At 41.4% G+C, this 13,626-nt stretch overlaps 1 protein-coding gene across 4 annotated transcripts in view; it reads right to left on the reverse strand.

Annotated features, from left to right (window-relative positions):
- Nucleotides 1-9,020, reverse strand: part of shank2a (SH3 and multiple ankyrin repeat domains 2a) — a 443,207-nt gene extending 434,187 nt beyond the window's left edge. For 3 of the 4 annotated variants that reach the window (XM_078162170.1, XM_078162166.1, XM_078162159.1), the window contains exon 1: nucleotides 8,646-9,020. The gene's annotated coding sequence lies outside the window, so the exon portion shown is untranslated. The remainder of the gene's footprint in view (nucleotides 1-8,645) is intronic. The other variant, XM_078162161.1, reaches the window with a different exon arrangement.
- Nucleotides 9,021-13,626: the final 4,606 nt, after the last annotated feature.

Consider the following 13,626-nt stretch of genomic DNA (forward strand, 5'->3'; position numbering starts at 1 on the left):
ATGGACCCGTGCAGGACTCTGGTGTGCAGGACTCTTACCAACTGTTCCCTATGCAGAGCTCACACTCCTGCATAAGTCTCCTAGTGGTGGGAAGGCAGAAGCCTTTTTTTTTCCAAGGATGGCTAAGGTATGACCTGTCCTGCTCTCTCTCTGATTGGCTCTGTGCCTTTGTTGGTTGAATTGGTTAGGTTTAACATTTGTAAAACTTTCCTAAAGCCGAGAAAAGCAATTTAAAAATCTGTGACGTCATCACAATGTAAAGTCTAGGAACTGAGTGTTACTCATGGGCAAGTCAGCAGGATAAGTAAACCCAGAGGCTAGAAAATGTTTTTGGCGTATACACCAGACTAGCAAGTCAATTGGAATGAATAGGTGCCATCTTGGCATCTGGTATTTAGTTATTAAAATGTATGGCTGACAGAACCAATATGCTGCGTGTAGCTCTACAGTGAAATAAGATTTAACCCATTCTAAATAGTAATAGCAGTATAGTACTATTACATTTTAAAAAGTAATAGATACTGATACAATAACAGAAAATTTCACATTTTTGTATTTTAAAAAGAAGTTCATAAGTGTATGCACACCTGAGGGTGACAAAGGCTAAGATTTAGTGAGAATATACTAATGATTTACCCTACTGTGCCATAGCTCTGACCAAACCAAATCTACTGACATCATTATTGTTACACACCAAAAACAAAAACACAGTACTGAATCTTCAAATGTTCATTTATTTATTTAGTAAAGTACATAAAAAATAATAAACATACCTGGCTTTTATAAAGTGTTTTGCCTAAGATTTCAAATTACATGCTTTGCCATAATCTGTGGAGTCAGACATGTATTAACGTATTATACACAATTTAATTAGGTAAGTGCATTCCTCTGTGGGAAGTGGGAAAACTCAGACTTCATTGTGGAGCTGCATGCAGCATATTTATTCTCTTAGAACCTCTTTGATCCCCTCTCTCTACATCTCTGTTTATCATGAGACAGTAATGCACCCTGCGGTCCGCCTACACATACACACACACACACAGTGACAGGGCTAACTGTTAGCATCACAGCTCACGCTACCTAACGGTTATTAACAGGTTTCACACCAACACATGCCTAATGGTACCTAACAGTTATTAGCGGGCTTAACAACATTCTCACAGAGACTATGCTGTAACTGGAGCCTATCTAAACACTGTAAACAGACTGCAACCACCCGTAGCATGAACAGTATTATTTTCATGGTGCATTCCCGTCCATACACTCTATACGCCACTTTACTTCCCACAACATCTACTACGTCACACCCACAAGGCTACCATCTTAAAGCGAAGGGCTGGCCAGTAACAACTATGAATATGACAAGAAATGGTGTGAGACCAGGTTTGGCAACAGGTCAGTAGCCTACGTGCTCCATTCTATTTAAACAGCACTGGTGTAGGGCTGAATCGATTTTATCAATTAATTCGAATTTGTAGTTTAGGTCGATTTGTTTTAATGAAAATCAAGTTTCTCTTTAAAATCCGCCACCCCTGCTCCCCGTTGGGCTCCCCGCTGGGCTCCTCGCTGGGCTCCCGTAGTTCAGAGTGGGCTCACCCCTCACCCCCATGTGCTTAATACACAAACAACATGGCAGCGAGCGGGGAAGAACTCATTCTCAAGAAAGAGAACAAGTTCTTCAGCGCTTTTGTGTGCTCACCTGTGTCTGTGAGTGTGTGTGTGTGCTCACCTGTGTGTGTGTGTGTGTGTGTGTGTGTGTGTGCGCATCAGGGCCGAACTCTGCCGTGCACAACACAGAGAGCAGAGGAGGATTTTAGACGCGCACCGTGTAGGGACATAAATGACATGCCGTTGTGTAAATAAGATAAATAAGTGTTGACAACGCCAATCTGGCAGACCCGAACTGTAGCAAAGGGACCTCCGAAGACCATTAGCTCCTTTAGCTTGTGTTAGCTTGTTGTGGCAACAACACATAAACAATAGGACTCCGTCTGCGTTAAAGAACGGCACTTTATTTTCAGCACTGCAGGGATAATGCACAGCCTCTCTCATCACTGTCCGACTTTTACATAGAGGGAAATAACTCAAAAACAGCATGCAGAACTGCGTAGGCTCAGCCTGTAACATAAGGCTATTTAGTTTGTTTAATAAAAGGACAAGACCAGAAAGACAAGAAAGAAAGTTTTGGACCCAGGTATGAACTACCAGGCCACAAATATTTTTTTTGTAAGTAGGATGGGAAAAAATCGATTTAAATCGTGAATCGGATTTGTTGTGAAAAAATCAAAGATTTTTTTTAGGCCATATCGCCCAGCCCTACACTGGGGCATCGGTGGCTTAGTGGATAGAGCAGGTGCCCCATGTACATGGCTGTTGCCACAGTGGCCCAGGTTCGAGTCCAGCCTGTGGCCCTTGCTACACGTCATCCCCCCTCTCTCTCTCCTCCCTTGAAACTTACCTTACTTGTCCTGTCTATTAAAGGCAAAATGCCCTAAAAAATATCTTAAAAAAAAAAAACGGCACGTTATATGCAATAGCATCCCCAGCGGTGAAACCCGTGTACACCTTTACACGAAAAAAAATTACCCACTATAAACGTTTAGAGATTTTTGTACACGAACTCACCCCTATTAGATAGTTAAGACCTGGGAACTCGAGGCAATCCAACACAAACCTTGTGAAACCAGTTAAAACAGAGAAATCTCATTCTCAGTCTCAGTACAGTCACTTGTTCAGAAAATGTGTTTCAGTATGAAGTGGACGAGTAAAGATCTTTCAACAACAGAATGATGTTCACAGTGACACAAAGCAAACTGACTCAACATGGCAAGCTCTATAATGGAGCAGGTGCTGAGCTCTTGTTGAGGACAAAATTAATTTATGTCACCAACAGAAAAAAAAAAATGAGTCATTTTAAGAACACTCCTGTTCAGAGTCTTTGGGTGGAGTAAACCAACACAACATGTAGATAAGATGACAATTTAAGTAAATGACAGTCAAAACACTTTTCAGAATGAGTGGAGAGACATGAAGTGAGGCATCGCATGATGTAGGTGAGGGGAGGGAGAGTTTTGCAAGGTGCAAATAAACTGATAAAATAATGAGGCAAGTAAATACAGGAACCTGTCTATGTTTCATTGGGGCAGTGTGTTTGTCTGGAGGCTCTGTCACACCAGCGTTTCAAAAATCTCAACTAATTTTAATGCATTCGCTCAAATGGGTGAAGTTAATCCATGCAAATTATTCGTTCCTGAGTTCAACTCCATTAGCAACTGAGCTAACAAGCTTATTCATGTATGCTCCATCAGACCTTCTTTTTGATGGTCAGCTGAGTGGAGGTGAGAACATAAGCAGGGTTTGAGTTTCTCTCACAAGCTCTCTTTTTTCATTTTTACAGAACTATTTCTGTCACTCATCATTTGACCAACTGAGTGCAGCATTACAAATGTCTTCCGGATGAAACTATTGGATAATGTGCAGCTCCCATATTTAAACTGTATCCCCTTTTACACTTCTCTTTAAGGTGGGAATTTCATGTCATTACGCCGCCTCACTCTTCTGCATAAAAGGGACAATCGTGGAATGGGAGGACAAAGTTGTCTCACCTTTAAGGCAGCGTCAGGGTAGTAATAGTGCCAAAACGATGTCCGTATATGCAAGACAGCAGGCAGGACAGGATCATCGGCAGCACAAGTGTGATATATTGATGAGGTGTGAACCAATGGACCACTCGACTTCAGGAGTAGGGCTGCAATTAGTGATTGATTGCAAAATAAATTAATCTGCCAATCACTTTATTGATGAATCAACTGATTTAAGATCTCAGGTCTCATTTTGTGTAATCATCTGTCAAAAATCCTATGAAATTCAGATTATCTTGACAGATGGGATCTTTAGGTGGAGACAGCAGGCCAGTGGCATATGCCACATAGAAATGATGTACATCATCAAAGCTGGGAACCTGAAGATATTTGAGGTGCAACTCAGCACTATGTATTAAGTTTTGTAACAAATATATAATAAACATTGTGTTTTGGTTAGGTGCCCATTAAAACTGTTAAAACTAAAGTGTATTGGGGCTTAGAACGTTAGGATGAAAGTACATCATGGCCATTGATACCATTTGAATTTGAGCATGTTTTACCACTTGAGAACAGACAAAAAAAATGGTTTAAAATCCACATTTACCACATTGACATACCAAGAGCTTGAGGATCACCACAGAAAACTCTATGCAGTGATTTCGTATTTGGTATAACTTTTGACATTTAGAGATTTCTGTGAGAATTGCATTTTTAAGTGACTGGATGGTAAGCACTTCTGTTCTGGAAACTGCTAAAAAACTCCCTTATTGTCAATACACCCATGAAAGAAATTCATTGTCTGAATACTTGAGGTCTCTAGTTTGTGGCTGTAAAGTTTCATGAGAATGTGATTATCCTAGAGGTCACTATAGATCATTTTATACAGTAATGTCCGTTTCCAAAGCATTGGTCTCACTACAATGAAATTGCTACTATGGGGGCTAACATCATCACACATGAATAACACTAAGGTCACTGAATCCAAAAGAATCTCAGCTTTCCAGCCAGGCCCAATTTATGAAATTCAAAGACTACTGGTATGTAGAAATATTAAAAAACAATAGGCAAAAATAACACAGCTATACTGCATACAAAAAAACATGCATGGTTTTTGCCGAAAACTGTAAGCTGTTAGCATAAAGGGGGCATGTCTTTGCAGGGGAGACTCACGGGTATCAATAGAACCCATTTTCATTTAAAAATCTCAAGGTCAAGGGACCCCTATAAAAAGGCCATGCCTTTTGTTCCTTGCCAAAATCTACCTGTGATTTCCGTTCTGAGAGCATGACATGGCTAGAACAACTGGATTCCACAGGGTTTCTAGTTTTACATGATCATTAGCATCACTCTAGCTTTAAGTTTTAAATGAGCCTGCTCTCACCCCTTAAAGACTGGCCGCATGCCGGGTCTCAGAGGGTTGAAATACTCTGAAAACCAGCAAAAGTCCACATTACTGATCAATAAGTAATACTGATATTGATATATCCACTTTTTTACCCAGCTAATTTTAGTGATCATCAAGTCTCTTCTGTAGTGGAATTAACATCATATTAAATCAAATCAAATCAAATCATGTTTATCTATATAGCACATTTAAAAACAACCGCAGCTGACCAAAGTGCTGTACAAGATAAAAGAATGACACGCAATACAAAATGTACACAAATAAGAGACAGGCAGAATAAAACTGGTAAGAACAATTACAAATATGAAAAGATAAGATGAAATGCTAAAATATTAAAATCACTACAGACAACCAAAGGCCATTGAAAACATGTACGTTTTAAGATTTGTCTTAAAAGTGTCAATGGAGGGGCATTTGATTAAGAGGGGAAGGCTATTCCAGAGCTTTGGAGCAGCAACTGCATGCATACTCTTTTCAAGACGGCCCACCAGCAGATGGAGACATGAAATACAATCCTTTTCAATGTACGTAATATTCATTCACTGTGCAAAATAAGAAAAAGCATGTTGTCCAAATCCAGCCAATACCTATGATGTGCCGATATTATCATTCCTAATTACACTGTCTATTGCACTTTTTACGATGCATTATACTAGGAACATGTCAACCAGCTGGCTGACTTGCGTATCCACTTTCTGCATGGGTCATCTAAAAAAAAAAAATACAACAACAACCTTAAAGCAACTCTTACCTTTCTTGCATTTTACACAACACTTAGAAAAAATTTGTACATCTACAACTCCCGCCTCCCTCCAAAGTCCCATCCCCCTCCTCCTGCAACTCCACCTTCCTCCAAAGGCCTACTCCCCCCTCCTCCATTACGCCCTCATTATGTCTATGATAAGTGCAGGCGTTGGCAAGGTCACGTTAGATACACAGAAGAGGAGAGCAAGTGTAACACGCCAAACTAAACATAACGTTACCTGTCCTGCACAGTCAAACGCAATCCCGGAGATGTTATGCGAGCGGTTACATCAGTCGGAGGCCTCCACGTGAGGAAGACAGGCAGGACGCTCGGCCAATCACTGCATTCGGTCCAAATGCAATGACTGGTCAGAATTTTCTTAGAACCATATGAGAATGGTATAATTATGAGTTTGTATCTCTGGTGGAATTCACTTACATTTTAGTGTGCCATCAGCTTATAAACCTCTTGCACTCCACCCCCATTTTGTAGCAAAACCGCCTAAAATGACATACCCAAATTAAAATGACTGTAGCTTCTGAACTGCTCTGACTACATGCATGCATGATGTCTTGCCAGAAAGAAAACTCCCTAAAGTTTCTTGTGAAAGGGTTAGTAATGGGCCTTTGAAGTCATTAAAAAAAATTGAAGATTTTGCCTAAAATAAAATAAAACATTTTTTCAGGATGAATAACTGTCTGTGGCTTCATCTGAGCAGGTAAATGACACTATGGGGCTGTAGGCACACTATCAATGAACACTTCTTTCAAATTTGAAGAAGAAAACACAAAGTATGACCATTCTACAGTGTTTTTTCCATGAAAAGATCCAGGCGGAGCTCCAAATGACAAGTCGGTTTCTCGGCTTCAAAACAGTACTGTCAGTGATCAAACAACACTCAGCCAGCTTCTAACATTGTACCATATTGAAATCAGTGATTGTGATAGCTGATGTTGTTTTTGACACAGAAACACCATAAAACACCACCAGAATAAAGCCACATGAAACGTGAAAGTTATGATCCCACTTTCTAGACGGTGTATCTCAGCCAAAAATAGTGGTAGGAGTGTGACACTTACCTTTTATAAAAGAGCTAAGTCCCTGCTAACAGCTGCTCATAAGACTGCGTGTAATCCTGTAACTTTTCCCGCCGAAATACAGCATGACATGACATCACCACCCATCGCGATTTTGGACTATGTGTGTTTAGGCTGCTCTTGTGCGAAATACATAAGAAATACAAGAATTATTATATTTTGAAAAGTCGAGAGCTTCCTGAATCTGGCAATACCAAATATCACATGGTTTGATGACATAGTGCACCTGGGAGATACCATTTAACAGAGGAGGAAGAGAGCGAGGACATCAGCGTCCTGGCGGTAATAGCATTTTAACCTATACAAAGAAATGCGTAAAATTTCCAGAAAGGTAAGTGTTGCTTTAAAAGCTGCCAATTGTAGAGAAAGGAACACAGTTTTGCCAAAAATCATTTTTTTGCAAATCCATATCTTAGTGTGACTGTGAAAGGGTTAAAAACAATTATTCAAGTATCATTACTGTTACAGATTAACTTTCCATCCCTCCTCTAATCAGTTATCAAACTACTTATTTAGGTCTGCTGCAGAGCTTTTAGAGCCAAATTGCATTACTGTATTAACAATTAATTTGTCTAACAAGTAATTAACCATTTAAAGCTGAAGACTTGATCACTGACCGAGAAACGTGACCGCTGTTAACAACTTCACTGACATTTGTAACTGCAGAATCATGGGTGTATTACAGTGGATCCTAAACTTCCTGTGTCATGTCTCCTTTGGAGGCCAAAAAAATGTCTCACACTGCACCGCTCACATAAATATCGTTAACATCAACAATAGTGAGGAAACTAAAAGGAGACAAATAGAATTTTATTGAAATGTCCTTCAGAAACATGAACTGTATGTTTCTTTTCACACTTAAAGTTTTTGCTATGGAAATGAACTTTAAGTTGAACTTTGCCCAAACTGTTTATCTTTGCCAAATGACTCAGTTTCAGACCTTTTTCACAGCAGACCTGTCGTAGTACAAGACGAATGCATGAGAAGACTAACATGAACAACGCATGGGTTTTTTTTAGGCTTGATTGATGTTCCAGCTATTGCAATACAATGCAGCAATTCATATTATTAGTTACACCTGTTTGCGAAAAATGCCTGCTGTAAAAAATTTCTGTTTAACATCAGTTTGACTTCATATTTCACATCTTCCCCATGGTCACATGTGCCTTTAGGAACCAGTGTTTTTTTAATAATGAGACATATTATTTATGACTTTATTAATGACTGCACAGACTTTTGATGACTTGACAGGCAGAGAGATTTTTGCACCAGGCAACAAAAAGCTACTCTTAATAATTGTTTATAACCATAAACAAAAGTGTTTACTAGCTAATAATTAAGTCTTTTCTAGCACCAAATTCGTAATTTTTATTTTTAAGTTCTACAAATAATTGAGTCAAAAGCTGTACAGTAAACAAAACCAGAGTCTTCATTCTGTGCTTTTCAGCCCCCCCACCCCCAAACACAAACGCACACCATTGGGGCCCTAGGTAATCAGTCCCACTATGACACCCCATTAAGCTACAGTTCCGTTAGGCTATAAATGTGCCTTGTTGGAAAGTAGTGCCGTAATTTAACATGAAATGAGGACAGCTATAGCCAGCATGATGCACAGTGTTTCAAAGCTGCAGGAAAAACCATGACTCCACACGGAAATGGTCCATCTCAAGAGGCTTAAAACAGAGAGAGAAGTGCGTCGAGGTGAACTATGAACTCACTTTAAAGTCTCACTAAGAAGTCCATGCAGTATTATTACAGGCTCCACTGAGTGTTTTGTTTATAAGGATGTAAAAAGTAACGAGGTGAAGGCTTACCTTGAACTCGTTCCTGGTTCCTTCTCACTCAGACTGTTTTATTCCCTTCGCCCTGCAATCCTCTTTCGCTCTTCCTTCCTCGGTCACTCGTTCCTAACGTCGCTTCATGCCTCCGACTCTCCGGGCGCACCGCGGACGGTGGACCAGCTCTGCCTGGGGAAACTTCCACTCAAAGTAAGGATGTGTGGAGGAAAGAAAAGGGCAGCGATGGGCAGGAGGAGAGCGCCGAGGCAGGGACAGGAGGACGGAGAGAGGAGCGCGAGGCAGCGGGTACGTTTTAAACCTGATCTCCCGACGAGAAACCCGACTGCTGCCGCGCTGAAATTCAATCTGAGGCAACAGACACTCAGCGCTGCTCCGAGCAGCACATCTCCCTGCCTGACACGGAAACAGAGGAGTGAGGTGGGGAAGAAGGGGGGGGGGGGGGGGGGGTTGGGGGGGGTTATTATAAGGACACAAGCAAGCGCCTTCCGACAAGACAGGTGGATATGCTCCTTTGGATATCTCTGTCATTTTTGTCACCCCAGGCCAGAGCAGAAATCTTCCTGAAAGTGCACATACAGTAGATTTTAACATGGAATTCATGCTCAGAGTCGACACGGAGCTATTCAGCTGGTTATAAATAGCAAAAATACAGTGAAGCCTGCTGCAATTTATTAAAACATCTTCACCTCCAACTGCAACCTGCTAACTGGTGACTATGACTTAGTGACCAAGAATTAAAGTCAAGTGTAGGCTAAGAGAATCAAAGTTTTACACTGTCATAATTTAAGCGTAAAGACTGATGACTGCAAAAGGAGCTAGACTAAGACTGAATAGGATCACCAGAGCTATTATAGGGGAGCATGAATGTGTACATCACATTTTGTTGCAATCCATCCAGTAATGGGTGAGATATTTCACTCATAACCATAAATGGGAAGCTCACTGTGGTACTAGACCAAGAGTAAGGGAATCGCCAGAGTCAGAGGGATTCATCCTCTCGGCAACATGAGTATTGGTACAGTATTTCATGGCAATCCATCCAATAGTTGTTGAGAGATATCAGAATCAGAGTGGTGGACAGAGACAGACAGATGTTCCCACCCTTAAAGCCATGCTGCTAATTGAAGCTATGCACTACAAATGTTATTGTATGGCTGGTTTATAGCCAGAGTCTGTTTGTTTTGAATTACAACTGAATTTTGTAAAATAATAACATATGATCTTGTCATCATGATATGATTCCACTGAAAGGCAACGAAACAATATTGAACTGACGCTCAGCCTCAGAGAGTGGTGAGATCACCTTTATTTGTAGGCCGACGTGGATGTTAGCATCGCCCTGGTTCCCTCAACAAAAAGCCAGTGGGATTTTCCTTTGGATTTTTGCTGCTTTTTGCTGTAAATAAGCTATGTGGCAAATAAAATTTTATGATACCTAAGGCTCATTTATACTCCCTTTACGTACGAAAATAGATATGTCTGTTTCAAACATCACTGCCCTCATACTTCCATGCATCCTTTATGATAGCATAGATGTCAGTGGAGAGCAGAGTCAAAAGTTTCACACAGCAACAAACGAGGTGGCAGTGGAGGAGGTTGTAATATTATAACTTTAACGGAGGCAGCGTTGTAGGCGGTGGTGGTCTTTGCGGCCTTTATATACATTCCGACATATGGACAGAGAATTCTTTTCACTATATTACTGATTTGTTCCATTATGCCATTATTTAAATTTCTTTGTTGTCGCCTATGGTTGTATTTAGCTTGAACTATGCTACACTGCCTCCATGATCTCTGACGGTACTGCTCCGTTTTTGTTTATATCCATAAGCTTTCCGAAATCATTAAACACTGCCAGTAGTGGATCCCGATATGGGCCGAATGGGCGTTTGCCCAGGGTGGCATTTTGTCACGACGTGTGCGGCCCAAGCCGCGCACTAGTGTGCTCACCTGTGTGTGTGTGTGTGTGTGTGTGTGTGTGTGTGTGTGTGTGTGTGTGTGTGTGTGTGTGTGCGCGCGCGCGCGCGCATTGGAGTGGAACTCGCCATGAGCGATACAGAGAGCAGAGGAGAATTGTAAACTTGCGACCATGTAGAGACAGAAATGTCATGCCATGGTGTAATTAAGATAAATAACATAAAGCTATTTAGTCTGTTTAATAAAAGGACAAGGTAGCCTATAGACCTGTTGTATAGGAAAGGTAACCTTAAATGACTTGTGTTGTGATCTGGCGCTATATAGAAAATAAAATTAAATAAAATTAACTTGACCTTCAAGGGGGGACGGGGGGTGCCGTTTGGGGGGCGGGGTGCCCCCTAATATAATGGTAGGGGAAACACTGCTTGTGGTTCTCAGTTCAGAGGCCAAATAATGAAACCTTGTAGTTGTTGCCTAATTCTGTGTTTTTTTTGTTTGTTTTTTAGGGGAGTGGGGGTGGGGGGCACCATAGGGGGCAGTGGCGCAAAAAGTGGGTATGCACTATATGCGGCGCATAGGGGCGCCGCGCTAGAGGGGGCGCCAAAGCGATGAGGGGAAAATTATTTCTAGTCGGCATTTTCTGTATTTAACAGCTGTTTGTGCATGTGTAAATGATATGATCAATAACAGAGGCACGTCACTGATTAGGCGCCCCTCCGCTCCTTCACCACCCCCCCCCCCCCCCCCCTCCCCCCACCCACACACACACACACACACACACACACACACACACACACACACACACACACTATAGGCGCTCCGGTGCACGCCCCCTCGAGCACGCGCTGGAGCGCGAGTGTTTTTATTTGAATCGTGATGACAGGAACCTGAAAATGGAGAGGCAGAAGAGAAAGCTCTCAGGGGCACAAAATAGAAAACGGAAGAGGGAGAAGGAGAAAGAGTTCGTTGGGATGAAAAAAGGCATTTCAAAGTGGTTGAAAGACAGTAGGTAAGTTATGTCAGTGTAAGAGGAGGCTTGTAAATATTCAGGTTAGCTAAAGCTACTACTAGTAAAAGGACAGGTTACAGTTGTCTTGCATCTGTGTACTGATCAGTATTTACAATATAACAGATCATGGCAAGAAAAATAAAGGAGCTTGTTTGTGGTTATTTTGTTGTTCAGACAGTAATCGGAAGTCTCGGATGTCGTCCAAACACTCTATTTACTAATTGGATTATAACTCGGCAGTGGTGTCTGATAGAGACTTACGGCAAAAAGATCCGGAAAGTTGACGACTGCGCCGTTTCAAAGAGGGGTCCGACATGATCGTAGCCCTTTCAGATGCTTTGTAATCCAGCCTTGAAGTTCAGTGACTTTTTGGAGTCTTGGCCTTTAAATCCGTCATAATACTGAACGTTTTTTATCGTGATCTGTGGATTTACTCTATTCACTGAACTACTGAGGCACCTGAAGTAAGAATAGAAGAGTGTAGATCAAGTAAATAATGTGTAGATTCTTATTTGTGCATTTAGATGGCAGGCGGACCTAAAGGGAGAAAAAAGGGCTTAGACCTCTGAGGGTTTTTAACTAGATGGTGAATCATAAAACAGATAAATTATAGAACTTGGGAGTGATACACTTGAGTTTAAATGTCTTCACTCGGATATAACACTACAGTGCTGTTGTGATGTATCTGATAAGTCTGATCAGATGCAGCATCCAATCAGTAACTGATATCCAATAAGGATATCATTTAAAATAAAAAATCATGTTTTTTATATGTGGTTTGACTGCTGTATTTTTGAAACCTCCTTAACACAAAGTTCACGTTGTTCAGGTGTGAGGATGGAGAGAAAGAAGAGAAGAAGACAGAAAAAGAATCAGGACAGACAGGGGAAGGTGACAGGTTGGCCTAATATTAGGTGGAAGTGTAGGAACAGCCACTTGATACCAAGTGATTAATTTCTAAATATTATTTATATTGAAAAATTGCATTAGCAAGATGTGTAATTTATTCAAAGCTATTAAATAATGCTTGTTTGGCCATATAACTTAGCAGAGAAGAACACAGGCAAGGGGTGGAGACAGACATGAGGTCGGTGATGGCATCTGCTATAGAGGAGACCAGTGATGACATCAGGTAGGAATAATTAAACTAGTGAGGCCACAAAAACCTAGATGCCCAGCATGATTTGAATTTCTGCTGACCAACCTATTCACTGTGTCCTTTTGGGAAAATTAGTGCAGGCAGACATGGCAAGTCAATCACCACAGAGGAGAATGTGGAACAGAGAGGTGAAGATGAGGGAGAGGAACAGAGAGGTCCAGATGATGATGAAGAGGAACTGGAACAGAGAGGTGAAGATGAAGGAGAGGAACAGAGAGGTCCAGATGATGATGAAAAGGAACTGGAACAGAGAGGTGAAGATGAGGGAGAGGAACAGAGAGGTGCAGAGGAGAGGGCTGGGGCAAGGCCTTACTCAGAAGATCCATCTGAATGGCCTTCACCACACGAAATGGGGGACTCATTCAGGCAGTACATGGTTGAGAATGGCCCACAGAAATGTCCTGATGGGCCATATCCAAGATCAGATAAGAGTAAAAGGTGTTTTTCCAAAGCATACTGTTTTCATGTACTGTCCAATGGAGAGAAAGTCGAGCGGGATTGGTTACTATACTCCAAAAGTACTAATAGAGTCTATTGTTTTGCATGTAAGCTTTTTGGTGAAGCTAGAGTTGCTGACAGACGCCTTGTGGTGGGGTATAATAACTGGCAGTGTCTTTCAAAAACACTGAAGCACCATGAAACCAGTGGTTATCACATAAATGCTTATCTGATGTGGAAAGAATTGGCATCCCACTTACGCCTTGGTAAAACTATTGATAGCGAATTGCAGAGAGCCATGGCTGCTGAAAAGGCACACTGGAGAAGTGTGTTGACTCGAGTGATCGACTGCATACTCTTCCTTGCAGAAAGAAACTTGCCACTGAGGGGAAAAAATGCACAGTTAGGAAATCCTAAAAATGGAAATTTTCTGGGTATCCTTGAGCTCATAGCACGGTATGATGTCACACTGG

This window comes from Epinephelus lanceolatus, chromosome 2 (genome assembly GCF_041903045.1).
Source record: "Epinephelus lanceolatus isolate andai-2023 chromosome 2, ASM4190304v1, whole genome shotgun sequence".
Taxonomy (NCBI): domain Eukaryota; kingdom Metazoa; phylum Chordata; class Actinopteri; order Perciformes; family Serranidae; genus Epinephelus; species Epinephelus lanceolatus.